Here is a 21,620-nt window from a genome sequence, read left to right as displayed (position 1 = left end):
GATTTGCATATAGCCATGTCTGAACTGGGGTGGCTGAGTGAACTAAAGAATGGTGATGGATTAAACCCAGATCAGTTGACTGGGGGTGAGTGTTTGAATTGTTCAAGCGCTCCGTCCATCATCCCCTTTTGTATCGGTTTGTTCGCCCTAAGTGTGGCAGGGTATGCTCAGACGTGAGTCCCTTGTTCACTTGGCCACTGGATTCAAGATAGCCTGGCTGATGAGGATTATGAATCCGAAACCGGTCCCAGGATGCTTGTTTCCGGTCCAGGGAAGACATGGCTTGGCAGTTCGGGCTGGACTGTTCCCATGAGGCACTGGGTCAGACTGATTTGCATATAGCCATGTCTGAACTGGGGTGGCTGAGTGAACTAAAGAATGGTGATGGATTGAACCCAGATCAGTTGACTGGGGGTGAGTGTTTGATTTGTTGAAACACTCCGTCCATCATCCCCTTTTGTATCGCTTTGTTCGCCCTAAGTGTGGCAGGGTATGCTCAGACGTGAGTCCCTTGTTCACTTGGCCACTGGATTCAAGATAGCCTGGCTGATGAGGATTATGAATCCGAAACTCGTCCTAGGAGGCTTGTTTCCGGTCCAGGGAAGACATGGCTTGGCAGTTCGGGCTGGACTGTTCCCATAAGGCACAGGGTCAGACTGATTTGCATATAGCCATGTCTGAACTGGGGTGGCTGAGTGAACTAATGAATGGTGATGGATTAAACCCAGATCAGTTGACTGGGGGTGAGTGTTTGATTTGTTGAAACACTCCGTCCATCATCCCCTTTTGTATCGCTTTGTTCGCCCTAAGTGTGGCAGGGTATGCTCAGACGTGCGTCCCTTGTTCACTTGGCCACTGGATTCAAGATAGCCTGGTTGATGAGGATTATGTATCCGAAACCGGTCCCAGGATCCTTGTTTCCGGTCCAGGGAAGACATGGCTTGGCAGTTCGGGCTGGACTGTTCCCCTAAGGCACAGGGTCAGACTGATTTGCATATAGCCATGTCTGAACTGGGGTGGCTGAGTGAACTAAAGTATGGTGATGGATTAAACCCAGATCAGTTGACTGGGGGTGAGTGTTTGATTTGTTGAAACACTCCGTCCATCATCCCCTTTTGTATCGCTTTGTTCGCCCTAAGTGTGGCAGGGTATGCTCAGACGTGAGACCCTTGTTCACTTGGCCACTGGATTCAAGATAGCCTGGCTGATGAGGATTATGAATCCGAAACCGGTCCCTGGATGCTTGTTTCCGGTCCAGGGAAGACATGGCTTGGCAGTTCGGGTTGGACTGTTCCCATAAGGCACAGGGTCAGACTGATTTGCATATAGCCATGTCTGAACTGGGGTGGCTGAGTGAACTAAAGAATGGTGATGGATTAAACCCAGATCAGTGGACTGGGGGTGAGTATTTGATTTGTTGAAACACTCCGTCCATCATCCCCTTTTGTATCGCTTTGTTCGCCCTAAGTGTGGCAGGGTATGCTCAGACGTGAGTCCCTTGTTCACTTGGCCACTGGATTCAAGATAGCCTGGCTGATGAGGATTATGAATCCGAAACCGGTCCCAGGATGCTTGTTTCCGGTCCAGGGAAGACATGGCTTGGCAGTTCGGGCTGGACTGGTCCCATAAGGCACAGGGTCAGACTGATTTGCATATAGCCATGTCTGAACTGGGGTGGCTGAGTGAACTAAAGAATGGTGATGGATTAAACCCAGATCAGTTGACTGGGGGTGAGTGTTTGATTTGTTGAAACACTCCGTCCATCATCCCCTTTTGTATCGCACAAGAACGTAGTTGAACCAAGAGGGAGGAAAAGGATAATGAATCACTCCAATAGTCACTGAGGAACTTAGTACGGCGTATAAAACTATCCATGTCTATCTTGGGCGGTATCGGGATTGAGCAGGATGAGCTTACGATAGTCCCAGGCTCGCTGGCTGTTATTTGGGAACCGACAAAACACATCAAATCTGGCTTCCGCACGGGGTCCTCAGTCTCAAGCGTACCCTGCTCCGCGGGTACCACAGCTTGCTGAAAATCTACCGGAGGGTCGTAGTCCGGTCTCAAGCAGATATCGTCCACTGTTACAATCATTTTCTGGATGATGGCGATGACCTGCGAGTGGAGCGCTCCAATGGCGGCCATTACGGCCTGCAGCGATGGCGTACCTTCCGCCCGCTCCATCCCCTCTCGCGAAGCGACAGAGCTGAACTCGAACCCCGGAGGTCGACGTCCCCGGGGTAACAGGCACACGTGGAGCCGATGACAACGATAGGCGCTCTCAGTCTCGCAATATCAACACCTTCGCTGCCAGCGAGGGCCCACGCCCGTCGACCCCGGGAGGCTAGCAGAGTCTACGGGTGACGGACCCCTGACCACAGCAACCGGTGCGTCACGCTGCTGTATCCTCGGAATCAACCGAGCACAGTATCGCCATCCAAAACAATCAGAATATGCCCCACTTTGGAAGACCGGACGCCGCCCAAGTCCCGCGGATGTTGTTCAACTCCAACCCGGATGGGTTAGAAATCGAGGCCCCGGCTTCCACGCTGGGTTAGGCCGAGAATGAAAACACGGCATATCTTCATCATTCGAGAAGATGGAGATCTCGGGATTGCACCTTTAGATTCAGGAACACCTCAAGAACACGGGGGTCTGGTGCAAATTTAGGATGCATGTCAGGATATACGAGCTGCTGGCCGAGGTCGGCGGAGCCGCGAGCTTACGCGGCCATCTTGGTTGCTATCGTAGCTCCTCCTCCTTTTTTAAAATTGTTTAAATTGTTTCTATTGCCTTGTGTATTTCTGGGAAGAATCACTTTCCTTTTAATTCACACGTACCCCTGCCCTTGCAGCACCTAGAACCCTGGTCCACGCGCAGCGATTGTCAGCTGACGCGATCGGACACAGGGACGGCCGCCATCTTGGAGTGGAAGAAGGGTAGCGTTCCAGTCTTGCGACGCCTTCCGCCCTCCCAGGTATTAAATCGGCCTCCCACCTCGCATGCACAAATTCAGTGTGCATTATAATCTTCCCCTGAGGTGGAAAGCTGGGGGTTAGTCTGACAACTTTTTAAAATTGTTTAAATTGTTTCTATTGCCTTGTGTATTTCTGGGAAGAATCACTTTCCTTTTAATTCACACTTACCCCTGCCCTTGCAGCACCTAGAACCCTGGTCCACGCGCAGCGATTGTCAGCTGACGCGATCGGACACAGGGACGGCCGCCATCTTGGGGTGGAAGAAGGGTAGCGTTCCAGTCTTGCGACGACTCCCACCCTCCCAGGTATAAAATCGGCCTCGCGCGCACAAATTCAGTGTGCATTACAATCTTCCCCTGAGGCGGAAAGCCGGGGGTTAGTCTGACAACTTTTTTTAAACTGTTTAAATTGTTTCTATTGCCTGTGTATTTCTGGGAAGAATCACTTTCCTTTTAATTCACACTTACCCCTGCCCTTGCAGCACCTAGAACCCTGGTCCACGCGCAGCGAACGCGATCGGACACAGGGACGGCCGCTATCTTGGGGTGGAAGAAGGGTAGCGTTTCAGTCTTGCGACGCCTCCCGCCCTCCTCCGCCTGTATATGAAGAACAACAGTTCCCGTCCGCGCAGCGGGCGGGCGCAGTGGGCGCAACGGAGGCGCGACGAAGGCGCACCAAAGGAAAGCCCATCTGCGCCCGTCTGCGCCAAGTTCGCGCCAGGCGCAGGAAGGGCTGGTCACTTCAATCCTCCCCGACCATACCAGGTAAACGAGCTTAAGAGTCTTAACATGCGTACCGGCTGTCCCTGCAAGATCGATATGAATACAATTAGGGGACCATTCTCATGCAGGTCTTGCCACAGGTACTCGCCCTGGGCTCCACTTAAGACACAAACTCCTCCCAATAATACTATTGCCACTATCTCGCATTTCAAAGGAGGATTGATAAACGCTCGTTCTATGGACTGTCATAGTCAAGATATAAATTACCTTATTGTAGATTTAAAGTTAGACTGTCTCTTCATAACCGAGACATGGCTGACAGAGAACAGTAACCCTGACCTAACAGTCGCTCTTTCTCCTGGCTATACTATCTTTCGACAAGATAAACTGAAAGGGAAAGGAGGAGGAGTAGCGGTGGAGCTCAAAAAGCACATAAACTGCCACACCTTCAATTTAGCTCCCCTAAAAGGAGTAGAGGGACTAGGTTTTTCCATCAAGTTAAAGGAATCCTCCTCTTTTTTGGGAGCCTTGATTTACCGCCCCCCAGGCAGTGCTACGGTGTTTCTAGATTCTCTTAGTGACTCCTTGGGACAACTCCTGCTCCGATACCCACATTTTACACTTCTGGGTGATTTTAATTTACAACTAGAATCTACATCTGATACACACGCACTTAATTTCCTTCAAACTTTAGAAATTTTTAATCTCCAACAAATAGTTACACAGCCCACCCATCAAGCCGGTCATACCCTTGATGGAATATGCACTAACTTGCCCCTTCTGGAGACGCAGACTCCCGTCCCACAAATTTGGTCAGACCATTGCCTGATTTCCTTTCATATTAAGTTTCCACGGCCTCAACCACCAGTAAAACTTAGCCATAATTTAGCGCACCAAGTCAACTGGACACGAGTAGAGGCTAATTTTAAGCTCAACCCTATCGTTGTTGCACGCACTTATCCCTAATATGCCTGGAGATGCGGTCCAGGGCTCCAAATGTGTTCACACTTGGATGGGACAGGAGATCAAGGATCGTCTACCACCGAAACGCCCCCAGGGAAAGGGAAAAAACAGGAAGACAAACGCCCCTTGGTTCACACCTGAGCTAGCAAAAGTCCATCTACAATGTAAAAAAAGTGAGCGTAACTGGCGTAAAACTTACGATCCCATAGATAGAAGCCTTTACATTCAGCAGAGGAAAAGCTACCACAATGCCATTAAAATAGCTAAGAAGAACTTTTACATTAGTGCCATCAATACAGCCAAGCAAAAACAAAAAACGGTGTTCTCCATCGTCAAGTCATTCATCCATCCAAGAGTCTTACAGCCGGAAATCCCACCATCCTTAGAGCTCTGCAACCCGATTGCGGACTTCTTCGAGGAAAAAATCTTACTAATACAAAAGGACTTCCAACCACCTTGTCGAACCCCGCTCCCCATTCCTCCGGACTGTGGAGAGAACCCAATGGGTTGTTTTAGAGCCTTTGCTCCGGCTACGCTCTCTCAGACCGGGAAGCAATCCTGACATGTAAATCAGGTGCCCCTTCGGATTCATGTCCCCTTCGAATCCTTCACCAATTAATTGAGGTTATCAATCCCATAAAAAATGAGTTCAGGCGTTGTGCCTAGCGAATGGAAACAAGCAATCGTGAAACCTCTTATGAAAAAATCAAACAAACCTCCCACAGACCTTGCAAATTTACTTCCGATCTCACTTCTCCCCATCCTGGGTAAGATTACTGAACAAATGGTCCACAAAGAACTAAAAAATTATGTAGAAACGCACCATATCCTTCAACCCTAGCAATCGGGTTTCCGTTCACACCATTCTACGGAAACTGCCCTGATCGAACTCACTGATTCAATAAAACTATTACAGGATGAAGGGAAGAACGCCGTCCTGAACTTACTAGACCTCACGGCGGCGTTCGATACCATCTCCCACCCCATACTAATAGACAGACTTAGGGACATTGGAATTACAGACGTAGCACTAGATTGGATAATCTCCTTCCTAGCAGACAGATCCCAAACTGTCTCCATGGGCCCTTTTCTTTCTAAGGAGAAAAAGGTACATTCTGGAGTCCCTCAGGGCTCAATATTAAGCCCGTTATTTTTCAACATCTATATGATCCCCCTCATCTCTCTAATTGAGTCATACGGCATATTAGTGACATCATATGCCGATTATACTCAGCTCATTGTTCCCCTGGAGAACAATTCCACAGATGCCGAGCTGAATTAAAAAAAGTGTCTGAGGGATGTCTTCTGCTGGATGGATCGGAACCATCTTAAATGTAACACCAATAAGACAGAAATTCTCCCTATAGGGAAAACCCCCCAATTCTGTCCCAGCAAATGGTGACCTGAGGACTCCCCTGCACCCCCTCAAGCTGTGGTATCAGCCAGGAATCTGGGCGTTCTATTTGACGCCGAATTATCCTTTGACCAGCACGTTAGGAATGTTGCAGGAAGCTGTTACAATATTATTAAATCACTGAAAAAGCTCTTCGACTTTCTACCCATAGACTCAAGAAAGGCAGTGGCAATGGCCTTAATCCTTGCACGTCTTGATTACTGTAATGGCTTGATGGCAGGTGTTAAAAAAAAAGCCACCCTTAAAAAGCTTCAAGGCGTACAGCACGCAGCGGCCAGACTTGTTCTCAAGTTACCTAGAAGGTCGTCAGCTTCTACCGCCCTGAAAACCCTCCACTGGCTGCCACTACCCAAAAGAATTTTGTTCAAAATTCTAATCATAGCCTTCCGCGCATTCAATCGCACAGGCCCGACCTACCTTATTAGACGATTTCCCCACTATAACCTTTCAAGGACTTTAAGATCCTCAGGTCAAAACTTGATTAAGTTACCGAAATTCAACTACAAAACTAAAGGAGGCAAGTCTTTAACCTTCTTATCTTCCAAAGCTTGGAATTCAATTCCCAACAATCTCAGATCCTTAACTCAGGAAAATCATTTCAGAAAGCAGCTTAAAACATGGATCTACTCCCTCCCAGACGATCATGTAATGACTCTCATCTAGTCCTCTAATCTTACTTCTGCACACTGTCTATTTAGCGCCAGGATGCTCCTTTCGGAGCGATAGTTGCGCTTTAGAAATACACAATACAAATACAAATACAAATACAAATGCGTCGTTCCCTGCTCTGGGGGAGGTGATGCATTGGTTCCTCACTGCAGTGCAGGGGAGGTGATGCGTCTGTTCCTTTTTTGGAGAGGAGGTGATGTGTTAGTTTCTTACTGCGTGAGAAGGTGATGTGTTAGTTTCTTACTTCCTCCCCCAACGATGCAACAAATTTGCCGCCGCAATGAGACGTTCCAGAATGATGAATGAACTCTTGCTGCCACACAGCAGGCCTTGCGTAGTAGTCAGTGCGGTGATCTCGGACTTCGGAAATCGGTGCACTCGATTTGGCGTGCAGCAATTTCTCGAGCTGCGGGCAGGCGCTGTAACGATTTCTTCGGCGATGCGTCGGAAACAGGTGTGGATGTATCTTGCTTCTCGAAGTTGTGTTACTTTTCCAGCTCCCAGAGGAAAATAGTCACAAGAGGCCCAAATCAACAGCAGCCACCTCTTTGCAGGTCAGAACTCCCAGAAAGGAAGTTTAGGGGAGCTGGCGGTGAAGTTTATGTGTCACTGAGACTTCAGAACAGGAGGAAAGCTCAATTCAAGCCCGTGGAGATCTCTTTTAAGCAGGGGACACAACAAACAGTTAAGTCCTTTTCTCCTTTCCTTGGCAGCAAGTAGCCACTGCAGGCCAACCCCAAACAGCAAACAGCACAGGGGCAGTATCTTCAGCCTCTCCGGCTCTTCTCCTTGGTAAAAGTTCATCTTGATTCCCAGAAATGATCTGAAGTGCTGGGATATGGACCCCAATATTTATACTACCAAATCCTTTCTTCTCTGGGGCAGAGAAGCCCTGTGCTTGGAAAAAAACGGTTCTGCCCTCTCCCTACGCTAAATGCAGCCCAGGTCTATTCAGCCCAGCCTTGACTCATCAAGCTCTCTGGAACCACTGCTCCTCCCCAGCCCCTGTCATCCAAAAGCCAGACATACAATACACAAACCTAGCAGAGGCACCCCTGGGTTAGCCCAATGTACCCCAGTGGGCAGGGTACAGTGTATGTGAGAGGTGGGATATGCCTGGTGTATGTAGCATGTCCTAATAAGTGAAATACTGCTAATTTTGTTTTGCACTATTGCAAGGCAACCTGTTCCCATAGGATTGAATGGGGAGTTTGTTTATAACATCTTATAAACATAACTACCATCCTGGTTGCCTAAACAAGAAAATACCCACTTTCTAAAAGTGGTATTTTCAAACACAGAATGTAAAAATCACCTTCACTAAAAGATACATTTGAACATTCTGTGTACAGGCGTACTAAACTTTATTTTCATACCTTGTTCCCAGGGGTAATGTTTATAAGGTGTTATAAAGAAACTCCACATTCCATACTATGGGAACAGGTAGCCTTGCAATAGTGAAAAACTAAATTGCCAGTATTTCACTTACCAAGACTTGCCACACACACCAGGGCTAGTCCTACCTTTCACATACACTGCACCCTATCTACAAGGGTAACTTGGGCCTACCTTGGGGTGACTAACATGTAAGAAAAGAGAAGGGTAGGGCCTGGCAAGTGGGTGCACTTGCCAGGTCGACATGGCAGTACCAGAATTGCACACAGGCTCTGAAATGGCATGTATTAGGTACATTTACAGGCTGCTTACGTGGGTGGCACAATCAGTGCTGCAGCCCACTAGCACCTTTTGATTTACAGGCCCTGGGCACACACAGTGTACTGTACTAGGGAATGACTAGTAAATCAAATCAGCCAATAATGGAAACATCAATCCATAGCAATAATTTACAAAGGGAACACTTGAACTTTGGCACTGAACAGCAGTGGTAAAGTGCCCAAAGCATCTAGACCAGCAAAAACGTAGTCCAACATACAGCAAAAATACAGGAGGCAAAGGCAAAAAAAGGGGAGACCCTCGCCAATGGTGCCAGGTCTAACATCCACTAACATTTTTCAGACATAGTAAAGCTACAGAATATACCCCTAAAAAGAAGGCACAAGAATTTCCTGAAAACTGTAAAATGATAGGTGTTTTTTTCTAGCTAACCTACAACACAACAACTCTTATACGACGGGTCTGCAACTGAGCCGCATGTTCACCATTGTTACAGCGGCCCGTCTAATCTACCTGTACCTATGTAGGATTAGGGCCAAGATACAACCCAATAGAAGACAACCTCATAGAGCAGTGGTAAACATCACACGTTATGAGACCAACACCACAGCAGTATACCTCTTTACCAAACCTAGGGGCATATTATACATCTTTACCGAACCTAGGGGCTCCTCCACATTGATGGATTACTATTGGCAATGCAGTGAACTTACTTATGGAAAGGTCGAACCCGGATGGTGGGGCATCTGCACCCTCATGACCATACACACCCCAACCATGGTCATCTCTAGAGTGCATCTGTCTGAGTTGTTGGAACATCTGCTATAAAAGAAAACGACTCGGTTGATTCAGGTTCAAAGAAGGAGAACTTCTGACTCTTTTGGCAGGCTTAGTACAAGGACATTACAGAAGAAACCAGACAGTTTTTGGACATTCAGGTGAATTTCGTAGCACACCCAGCATCGCAAAATGCGAAGCAGGGCGCGCTACGAAATTTGTTTTATTTATTACATTGTTAACTTACCGCCAATTATTCATATTCTGGTTTTCAGCAACTCCCACCCTGCCCCTCCCCTTCCCCGCCTCTCTGCCCCACGGAATTCCCTCCACAGGCCACGGCTGATCCAACCTACCCCCCTTCGCACATCACAACAGCCAGAGGCCTCAACGATCACTACTCTGCGACTGTATCGAACATCCTGGATGATCTATCTCCTCTAAAACTGAAAAGAACCCAAATCAAAGAGATAAACCCCTGGTTCACGGGATCCCTTAACAGTGAGAGGAGAGCCCTCCGGCAAGCTGAAAGATCCTGGAGGCAGCACCCCTCTGCCGCACATCTAAAACTCCTCTGCCAGGCCAGAAAGGTCTACAACCGGAACATACTCAATTCTAAAAAACGACTTCTTCAGAACTAAACTAGAGAAGACCAAGAATAGACCCCACAAGCTCTTCGAACTGGTCAAACACCAATCTAATAAACTGGCCAAAACATCAATAGAACCCCCAAGTCTCTTATATCCTCAAAGGAATTCTCCTCTTTCTTCGCTGACAAAATTTCAGCCCTCGGAAACAAATTCAGCCCCATCACACACCCTCAACCCCTTCCTGACCCGCCTCCTACCACCGCGACGCACCCACAGGCTTCACCCAAAAATCATACTACTGGACTGTCTTCAAAGACTATGACGAAGACTCTATCTCTAAAATTCTATCTACCGTAAACCTGAACAACCATTTTAATGATCTGCTCCCTTCCCACTGCCTAGCTGCCATCGCCCAATCCATTATTTCTAGCCGGACTACAATAATGAATGCCTCACTCCAGCAGGAAACGATGCCTGACTCTTTAAAAGCCGGCCAAGCCCACCCCATTCTGAAAAAGCTGTTGCTGGATCCAGCCTACCCCGACAACTTCATACCCCTCTCCAACATCCCCCTCTTAGCCAAAGTGCTGGAGAAATGTGTGCAACAGCAGTTAAGTCAACACATCAACAACTACCACCTGCTCAATGACTTCCATTCCAGATTTAGACCAGGGCACAGCACCGAAAACACCATGCTCCACATCATGGATGATGCCCTCCAAGCTCTTGACCAAGGCAAAACTTGTCTCCAAAGCTACCTGGACCTACCCTCGGCCTTGGACACGGTCAACCTTGAAAAACTACTCAAACAACTCAAACTCAGGATGGGATTGCATGGCACTGTTCTAGAATGGTTTAGGTCCTTCCTCCAAAACCGGTCACATAGATTCCTAATCAACGGCAACCTATCATCATCCCCCGTCACGGATGTATTCCTCAAGGTTCAACCCTGTCCCCCACCCTTTTCAACCTTTACCTTAAACTGCTTACCGAAGTATTATACACTGCTAATATCTCCTACCATAGTACGCTGAGGACACTCAGATCTACAACAAAACCTCATCTCTCGAAGAGATTCTCTCCCTGAACGAAGCCCTGAAACTCACTGTCCACTGGCTCGCATCCAATCAACTCAAACTCAATGCAAAGAAAACAGCATTTCTCCTGGTCTCCCCTCCCAATATCAACCTTGAGATCCAATCATGGATTAAGGCTATCACAGCCTAAAATTGCCCACTGACCATCGTGCACTTTGTCAAATCTCTGGGAATTACCCTTGACAGCAACCTGAACATGCGGGACCACATCAATTCCATGGCCAAAACAGCCAGATTCCACCTCTGCTACCTTAGGAAATGTAAACCATTCCTAGATGCTAGCGACCTGAAATAGCAGTCCCAGCACTTGTCATCTCTAGACTTGAATATGGCTGCTCTACCCTCTCGGGTTTACCCAAGATCTCCCTGGCACCTCTTAAAGCCTGCCTCAATACGGCCGCCAGACTACTTACTGGCACAAGGAAATATGATCATATTTCCACACACCTGAAAGCTCTCAACTGGCTTCCCCTGGAGGTAAGAATACAGCTCAAACTAGCATGCATGACACATAAAGCTTTGTACACTAACTCCTCTGCATATATGGCACAGAAACTTGTGATCTCAAGAGAAATCAGAAACTCCCGACCGGCCAGAGCCCTCTTACTCCAACCTGCCCGCTTTTGGAAAAAAAACTTGCAATCTGGCCTTCACTGGGGCTGCTCCAAGAATAAGGAACTCTATCAAACCTGACATCAGAAGAATTCCCTCTCTGACTTGCTTCAAAAAGGATGGCAAAACCTTCCTTATGGGTAAATTTCTAATTTAAACTTTGCCTCAACCACCACTATTGCCTCCCCTCGGATACCTAGTCCCCCCGTCTGAAACTGGGGCCTTATCTTGAACATTTGTAAACGTAATCTGTAAATATGTTATATCGTCTTGAATACTTGGTTATGTAAACTGTAAATGCGTGCCCTTCTTTCACTTATGTATCCTGCTCCCCGCCCCCGTACTACTCGATCTGTTACTGGTTGATTCAAAGCCTGTATGTATATTGCTACGTTCCACTGTAAAGCGCTCTGATACCCTAACAGGTCAAGTTTGAGCTCTATAAAAAACAAATACATAAATAAATAAATAATAAACAAACAAAGACAAACGCCCGCTGGTTACAGATAACCAGGTGTGAGCCATTAAAGATGATTAGTTACACTGAGCTCGGCCTAAATGCTATCAGGGAAGAACTAAGAGCCATCCGCCTCATGGATATGCAACATTGGTTTGTGTTAGACTTGATGACTGGGTGGGGTGTGCCAAGATCGGTGCTCCCTGTTGCAAGTTTATAACTGGAAATGATCTTCAAAACAGAACTCTTGCTTTTGCCATCCAAGCATTGCATTGTCTACAAGCTGACATGAAGAAGGAGGGAGGTGTCCGTAAGCAGGACTGGTTTCATGGTATTTTTTCTTTGCTGACCCTGCGGGTGACCAAACTGTGTACATACTAAGTGTGTCGTGTTATTTCCCCTGAGGCGGAAGCCGGGGGTTTAGGCTGCTGCTCATTTTAAAAATTATTGAAGTGTGTTATCTCCCCTGAGGCGGAAGCCGGGGGTCTAGGCTGCTGCTCATTTTAAAAATTATTGAAGTGTGTTATCTCCCCTGAGGCGGAAGCCGGGGGTCTAGGCTGCTGCTCATTTTAAAAATTATTGAAGTGTGTTATCTCCCCTGAGGCGGAAGCCGGGGGTTTAGGCTGCTGCTCATTTTTTTAAAAAAATTATTGAATTGTGTTGCGATGTTTAAATATTTAATTTAGGATCCTTTTTAAACAATTTGCTGACCCTTGCTGGAATCGAACCCTGCTCCCCGCGCAGAGCGATCTAGCTCTGACGCGGTCTGAGACAGGGCCGGCAGACATCTTGGGGAGGAATTGAGGTGAGTGGACTAGTTGTTGTCCCACCTCCTGCCCACTGTATTTAAGGCTTGTAGAAACGCGCCGGCACATACTAAGTGTGTCGTGTTATTTCCCCTGAGGCGGAAGCCGGGGGTTTAGGCTGCTGCTCATTTTAAAAATTATTGAAGTGTGTTATCTCCCCTGAGGCGGAAGCCGGGGGTCTAGGCTGCTGCTCATTTTAAAAATTATTGAAGTGTGTTATCTCCCCTGAGGCGGAAGCCGGGGGTCTAGGCTGCTGCTCATTTTAAAAATTATTGAAGTGTGTTATCTCCCCTGAGGCGGAAGCCGGGGGTTTAGGCTGCTGCTCATTTTTTTAAAAAAATTATTGAATTGTGTTGCGATGTTTAAATATTTAATTTAGGATCCTTTTTAAACAATTTGCTGACCCTTGCTGGAATCGAACCCTGCTCCCCGCGCAGAGCGATCTAGGCTCTGATGCGGTCTGAGACAGGGCCGGCAGACATCTTGGGGAGGAATTGAGGTGAGTGGACTAGTTGTTGTCCCACCTCCTGCCCCCCTCCATTCAATAAATGGAGACTGATTCCCGACAGCGCAGCGGGCGGGCGCAGCGGGCGAGCCGGCGGCGCGCCGAAGGTGCGCCAAAGGTAAGCCCGTCTGGGCCCGTCCGGGCCTGTACGGGACTAGGGGCTACCCCCCTAACATCTAGGACTGCCGATAATCCACTAAGAACATATACTAGGGACCAACTCCTGGCAATCAGAAGTGAGCACAAGTCTACCTGTAATCTTCTCTCTCCATATGTCAATGACCAGATCCCATGTAATGGATGTAATTTTAACTTTACGGCTGATATTGTTACCCCTGATGTAGGCTCCTACTCATTAGCACTAATAAATTGCAGATCCCTGCGCAAGCATGCGCTGGAAATTTCATTACTCCTGGAAGAACGAGACCTGGAGGTACTCTTCTTAACGGAGACATGGACTAACGAGAGCTCCGACCCAGATATCGTAAGAGCTTTACCGCCTAATTATGCAATCATAAGACAAGACCGTACTGATGGAAGGGGTGGAGGGATTGCGATAATTTACAAAACATCAGCGATTTGCAGACAGGAGAATCTCGCTATAGAAGGTTCAGAAAGTCTGTCCTTCTCCATTACACTGTCCCCGACCTGTACATGTACAGGGCTCCTTGTGTATAGGCCCCCTGGACCCCTCGGCCAATTTTGTGACGAGCTTGTGAGCTGCGCCATTAATCTCTCCTGCAATGCCCCCAACTTTACTATGCTGGGAGATTTTAATATTCATCTGGATGAAGGAGACTCCCATGCCTGTCAAAAACTGTTAACAGCTTTAGAGGTGATGGAACTCAAACAAATCGTTCTAGGTTCCACACATATAGCAGGTCACACTCTTGACCATTGTTATACCAATATGAACGCGCTGAAGTTCGAAAACTCAACAGTGGTTCCCTGGTCGGACCACAACCTCTTGTCCTTCTCCTTGACCCACTATTAGCAACCAATACAGACCAACGTCTCTAAAAAAATGTGTAGGATCTGGTCCAAACTCCCTGTGGACAAATGGACATCGGAACTTAGGAAATCAAAACCAGAGTATACTAATGACCCAATAGAGGCAAATGCGCGTTTTAATCATTGGCTAGAGGAATCCCTTGAGGTGACCCTGCCTAAAACTGAACTTTCCCATCGGAAAGGGGCGAATAAAAAAACGTGGTACACACCAGAGTTGAGAACACTCAAACAGATATGTAAACAGAAGGAGAGAAGGTGGAGGAAAGACTACGGTGAAGATAATAAAAAAGTTTACAGACTAGCATTACGCAATTATAAGCAGGCTATAAAAGTGACCCAGTCCAACTATTATCAGGAAAAAATCTCTTTAGCTGCTAGTTCCTCCAGGGAAATTTTTAAAATTTTTAAAGCCTTGGTTACCCCTCCTACCCCTGTTATGGACTCGAATATGGCACTCCCGCGCTGCAGGGACTTGGCAAATTTTTTTGCCGCAAAGGTAGCGAATATCTATGCATCTTTTCAAGCGACTGCCACAGGTGACTGCAATAGGGCTAACCCCCCTTTGGCACAAGATCTACCTACGCTCAATGAATTCTCCCCTCTGGATGTCGACAAGGCCCAATTGCTTCTGGGCAATTTGAAATCTGGATCACCTAGTGACATAGCTCCACCAACCATCCTCAAGCTTGTCTCAAACACAGTAGCCCCTGTGATGCAGAATGTGATTAATACATCCTTGTCCTCAGGGGTAGTTCCAACCATGTGGAAACAAGCAAGAGTAAGAGCGTTATTAAAAAAGCCCAACCTCAATCCTGACGATTGTTCCAACTACCGTCCTATTTCCCTGTTGCCCACTGTTAGCAAGATTGCGGAAAAACATGTTAACTCTCTTCTATCCACCTTCATTGAGGCTAATAATCTGCTACATTACACCCAGACTGGGTTTAGATGTAAACAGGGTACTGAAACGTCCCTGGTGGCGGTAATTGAGGAAACCAGGAAGATTCTGGACGAAGGGAAATGTGCGGCCATACTATTATTAGACCTCAGTGCGGCCTTTGATACCGTTAATCACGCGATTCTCATTCAGAGATTGAGTGATATAGGTGTCATTGGGACCGCACTGAACTGGCTTAGCTCCTTCCTGTCCAATCGGACCTTTTCAGTATTTGAGGATGACATAGTTTCAGCCCCAATACAGCTCCAATGTGGTGTTCCCCAGGGGTCATCCCTCAGCCCTACTCTATTTAATATTTACATGAGACCTTTGGCTGAGGTGGTGCAACCCTGGGGAGTACAGTTGGTAACTTATGCTGATGATACTCAGCTTATCATCTCCCTGTCGGGGCAGGAGACGACTTATAACAACCTATCCTCCTGTCTTAGTAAAGTTCAGGATTGGATGAACGACTCTTTTATGAAGCTTAATGGAGCTAAAACAGAGGTCATGATGTTAGGACATAAACCACCTACCTCTGTGGATATGTGGTGGCCGGACTCTTTGGGGCAGCCTCCAACCCCTAAGGAGCAAATTAAGAGCTTGGGAGTGTGGCTCGACCCAGCCCTTAATTTTCAGGTCCAAGCCCGGAAGGTAGCGGGGACTGGTTACGCCCTCATGAGAGCACTCAGAAAAATTTTAGGACTACTTCCCTTTGAGGCTAGAAGGATCCTAGTCCAATCCCTTATACTATCTCGATTAGACTATGCCAACGCAGTCTATCTAGGGGCCCCTAAAGGGACAATCAAGATCCTTCAGACCATCCAAAACTGTGCTGCCCGATTGCTACTAAACATCCCACGCAGAACCTCTGTCAAACCAGCATTGAGGCAATTGCATTGGTTGCCTGTGCAACAACGAATTCAATTTAAAGCGATGACTATTGCTCACAAAGCCCTGCATAACTCGGGACCAGACATTCTTGCACCCTTGTTTATGCCTTATCAAACATGCAGAACCCTGAGATCCAGCAATAAGAATCTACTGGCAATCCCCAGGATCAGGAGATCGCGCACCGGGGGCAGACGTTTCGCTCTACAGGTTACAAAGCTCTGGAACAATCTTCCAGATGCAACCTGAATGGAGGAGAACCACCTCATGTTTAGAAAAATGCTGAAAACCTTCCTATTCTGCTAAAGTTAATGGAGATGACTTGACCACATAAGCGCTGGGATGCCTTAGGGTAACCATGCGCTATAGAAATGTGTAATCATTCATTCATTCATATTGCTTCCGATTGTCATTTTTGTTCTACTAGTGTGTAGTTTCCTACAAGTGGGGGTTTCCTGCTGTAAAAGCACAGTCTTCACATTAGGTAGTAGGCAAATAGGCAGACACAACAGAAACACACCGAGGCTCGAATAATGTAATTGTCATAAATATGAGAAAAATGATGTAGTTGAAAATTCAACTACAGAATTCAACATGAGGGGGGAATGTTGAAATCGGTGAATGCGATGTCAATGTACGCCATAATATATATATTACCTACTGGCGGTCGCCAGTAGGTATATATAGTTAGGATCGATTTCCATAGGGAAATCGCAACATTCTATTTGGAATAACTTTGGCGCCGGTTGAGCAATCAGGCTGAATTTTTCAGCAACTTTGCCTCGCGGCGCTCCGCTCCTTCCCTGAAAGTTTGGGGGGGATTCGTTAAGCGGGGGCTGAGATAAAAGGGGGGTCCCAAAACGTCTTTTCCCCATGTTAATTTCCGTAGGGCGGTCTGTCGCACTTTTAGCTCGAACGGCTGAATGGATTTTCACCAAACTTGGCAAAATTGTAGGGAGTGGTAGTCCGATGTGCATTTGCTATGTCTCAAGATATATGCTCCAGAGGATTTTGAGTAATTTAGGTTTAAAAAAATGTATATATCTGTAAGCGCGCCCCAGAGCGCGTACTGGGGAGCGCTCCGGGCGCGCCACGCGACTTGCGCACGGCAAGCTGATTGGTTCTCGGGTGTCTGTAAACATTCGAAACAGTCAGCAGCGGCTGCCATCTTGTGTCTCGGTTGGATTGAGATACAAGAGGTGGCAAAAATCAAAGGGGGAAATGAGCAAAAGGGGGCAGGGTACACCCCCCGTGATCCCCTAGGTTTGTTGTGGGGGCCATAAAAGGGTCCCGTGGGACAAAAAATTTTTTTTTTTTTCGATTTTCGCGGGGGGAGCGCCCTGTACGCGCACCAGGGAGCGTACCAGGGAGCGTACTTAGGTGAAAAATAGTGAAAATAATAGTGTAAAATAATCATTTTGAGTGATTACAGGTAGGGTATCTCTGAAAAGAGCTTTTGGGTTCTGTGGCTGTTTTAGGTACCTGCAAGTGTGTTCCACACACACCCACATGCACACAACCCCATACCCACACACCCACACACTCCCCACACACACTTCACACATGCACACCTCCACCCACACTCAAACACCCCACACCCCCACATCGACACCTTACAAATCCACACCCACATCCCACACACCCAGACTCAAACACACACCTCACCCCCCTTCCACCACACACACACACACATGCACACACACACACAGATATCTCACAGACACACCCCACACATCCCACACACACATCCCCCCACATACACAGAGACAACTCACAGACACATCCACACATCCCACACATACATACACATCCTACACACATACCTCCCACACACACCCCACACACACCTCACACACCCACACTCCCACCTACACCCAAACACCCCACACACTCACACCCACACACACACCTTACATACCCATATCCCCACCCACATCCACATACCCCACACACCTATACACCTCATCCCCCCAGATACACACCTCACAGACACCCCCCGCACATCCCCCACACACACCTCCCCCACGCCTACACATGGGGAAAACTCAGTGAAACACTAAAATAATAATTTAAAGTGCTTAGAGGTAGGGTATCTCTGAATAGAGTTGTTGTGTTGTTTGGGTGTTTTAAGTACCAACATGTAGGTACCAATGCTGAGTCTTAAAGTCAATGTACACCGTCTCCTCTGTAGAAAATTTGCATGTTGTTACAGAAGTTATTGTGGTATATGGAATCTATACCATAGTCTGTCAGGGAAGCAGAAACAACGTGGAGGCAGGAGATGAAAAAGAGATGTCAAATACACATTGGAGATAATATAGTGGGAGAAACGAAGTAACTATGAGCAAAATTACTATGTAACACAAATACGTTGCACAGTATACTATAAGTCTGACTTTATATTATAATCAATTTGGTACTAGTTTATGAATTACATATAATAATGAATAATGTCTCGAACAATTTTTGATTATTAAATATAAATTTATTTTTCTGATTCTTTTTCAAAATTTAATAGAACGTCTAACATTTGACTGTCCGAAATGTTCTCTTGTTGAGTGAACATAACTTCCAACATTTGACTGTCAGAAACGTCCTCATATTGAATTAACAAATCCACAGATTCTACACATTGTAGAAGTTCATGGTCCCGTGATTCATCCATGAATTCCAAGTCAATGGGTTCAATGATTTCCTCATTGTTTGTCTCTAGGACAATTTCAAAGGAAATGTTCTGTTCTCCTTCCATTTTTGTGCTGAAATTTGCATTAAAAAAAATCAGTAGAAATATGGCACTGTTGGGTTTAAGTTCAGACAGGTAGTTTTGATTTTTTAATAGTGAAGTTAACTTTGGGCAATGTATGGTAACAGGCAGGAAGTAGAAATATTAAAAAGTGCCTGTGAAGAAGCGTAAGTAAATTCATAATTATAGCAGAGAAGCCTAAGTCAATCTATAAATATAACAGAGGAGCCTATCTCTATCTATAACTATAGCAGAGTGACAGTAAATAACTATCAGAAAATGTTTTTAAAAAATAACTTAAAGTGCCCCTTACAAATTATTAACTTACTTTACAGAGAGGTGAAGAAGACAAAATGCGAAAATCCTTTCAAGATGTACCTCAGGTAGTTGTAGTCAAAATGGCCGTGTTTCCCTCTCATTTTTCATTTATATTCATGTACATAACCAATCAAATGTCAGGAAAAAAAAATAGAAAATGAAAGTAACATTTTAATTGGTTGTCAATTCTAACACTTCAGATGTGTTTGTGTTATGTAATTTACCACAGGATATTTAGACAGGGCTACAGGCCAAATGGCTCAATGGAATTCCACTTTATTTGGGAAAATGGTAGGGACTGGTATGTAGTATGAGCTATTCTATATTTGGTGAAAGTTTCTCCAGTGATTTTTAGGTAAATTAACTTTCGAAATTTTTTAGGGGAGCGCTGCCCGGTATGCGCTCCGGTACGCGTACCGGTAAGCGCTACGGGAGTCCTCCATTTTGTGTTTTGGTAGATTTGAGACAGAAAATGGAGGACAAACAACGTTGGAAATGGGTATAAGGGGGCATCGTAGGCACTCCTTGACCCTCTATGTTTTGTGAGGGGGTTTTAGGAGGCCCAAATAGGCAAAAAGAAACAAAAACAAATAATAATTTTTCGCGGGGTGCGCCCGGTACGCGCACCGGGGAGCGTACCAGGGAGCGTACTATGGTGAAAAATAGTGAAAAAAGTTAACAAAAGATAATCATTTGGAGTGATCAGAGATAGGGTAGCCCTGAAAAGGGCTTTTGGGTTCTGTGGCTGATTTAGGTACCTACAGATAGGTACCAATGCACAGTCTTAAATTCAGGAGGAATATTCTATTCCCCTCATCAGAAAAGTGCACACCATCTCCCCTGTAGATATCTTCCATGTTGTAACGTAAGTTATTATTGTATATTGAACCCATTCCATAGTCTCTCATGTAAGCAGAAACAGATTTATTCACATGTTTCCGTGCTTTCTCAAATTGTGGACAAAATTGATTGGACCACTTCCATTTCTGTATTTGGCATATATTGGAATATACCAAGGCAGTTTGTGGAAAAAGTGCCATCAAATGATCAAAGGTGTCCTTTAAAAGCATTTCCAGACCTACCCCAGTCAAAGTGCCCAAGTCATTTCCTCCACAGTGCACAATTAACAGGTCAGGGTGTGGCAAATGCAAAAAGGTTTTCACCAATGGAATCAATTGGTGACATTTTAATCCTCTGTGGCCAATCCATTTTATGTTCACGTTTGATAAATCAAGGTTGTGTAAATTTCTGGTACTTGAGCCCAGTGGAAATAGCTATGTCCAATAATCCAGACAGAATACATGGTCAGAGGAGATTCTGGTGCAGTTAAATGAAGTGTGGAAAAGAAATGGCAGTTGGAATAATAGGAGTTTGCAAAAAAAAACCTGTGGAGTTTCAGTGCTCTTGAATCACAAGCAATGATTGGTAGAATGAGATAGGTGAAAACTGAAAGTTAGGGTGCATGGTTGTGTTCTGTGTAAGAAGTAATTTGAATGGTTAAAAAAAAGTCATTTAAAGAAACCTTACACCAGATAAGCTGGTGTATTTGCAGGTCAAACATCCTTGCAGAGGTGATTTGCAACATTGTAGAATACACTTTTAACCCTGGCAGGTCAGTGGGAGGGAGTTGCTATGGTAACAGGTAGAAAGGGCTGAGGGTGGGGAGGGTGTTGGTTTGAAAATACAGAGGGAAGAGATTTGATTGGTTACCATGAGCAATATGTGTGTAGAATTAGAGGTTTTCTGTGCCTTTATGGTTTGCAGTGTCTGGAGAACATACCTTTTGCTCTGCTAAAGAAATATTGGTGTGTGTTTCTGACACTGTTCTGAATCTCCTAAAATATTTATAAAGGTGAGTTATGATTCATTTAATATACTCTTGTATACTCTATGGAAAAGATTTGGAAGCAAATTGTGGTTTTTTAATGTTGGTTTGTGTCATGCTTTTTGATAATGCTTGGTAAAAGGTTTTTACTGCATAGAGTAGTTGTATTTTGTAAAATTGTGAAGTTTTAGTCGTGACATGGAATGCTTCTACATAGGACCTGTGCTGTGTTTTGTAAATGTGATGTAAAAAACGATTTTGGGGAAAATAAATAGTTTTTACATTTTTTAAATGGAGTAAAGAATGTGTGCATGTTTAATAGAAATACATTTGACTCTTTACAATGATGTTACCTGTGTTAACTCAGTGTAGGAAGCATATTGAGTTTGTTTGCATAGAGGAATTGTGTTTTGTAAAATTGTGAAGCTTCATGTGAAAGCGTTAATTGTATTTTGTAAAATTGTGAAGTTTTAGTCGTGACATGGAATGCTTCTACATAGGACCTGTGCTGTGTTTTGTAAATGTGATGTAAAAAACGATTTTGGGGAAAATACATAGTTTTTACATTTTTTAAAAGGAATAAAGAATGTGTGCATGTTTAATAGAAATACATTTGAATCTTTACAATGAT

This window comes from Lissotriton helveticus, chromosome 3_2, assembly GCF_964261635.1.
Source record: "Lissotriton helveticus chromosome 3_2, aLisHel1.1, whole genome shotgun sequence".
Taxonomy (NCBI): domain Eukaryota; kingdom Metazoa; phylum Chordata; class Amphibia; order Caudata; family Salamandridae; genus Lissotriton; species Lissotriton helveticus.
Note: the sequence above shows the minus strand (reverse complement) of the source record.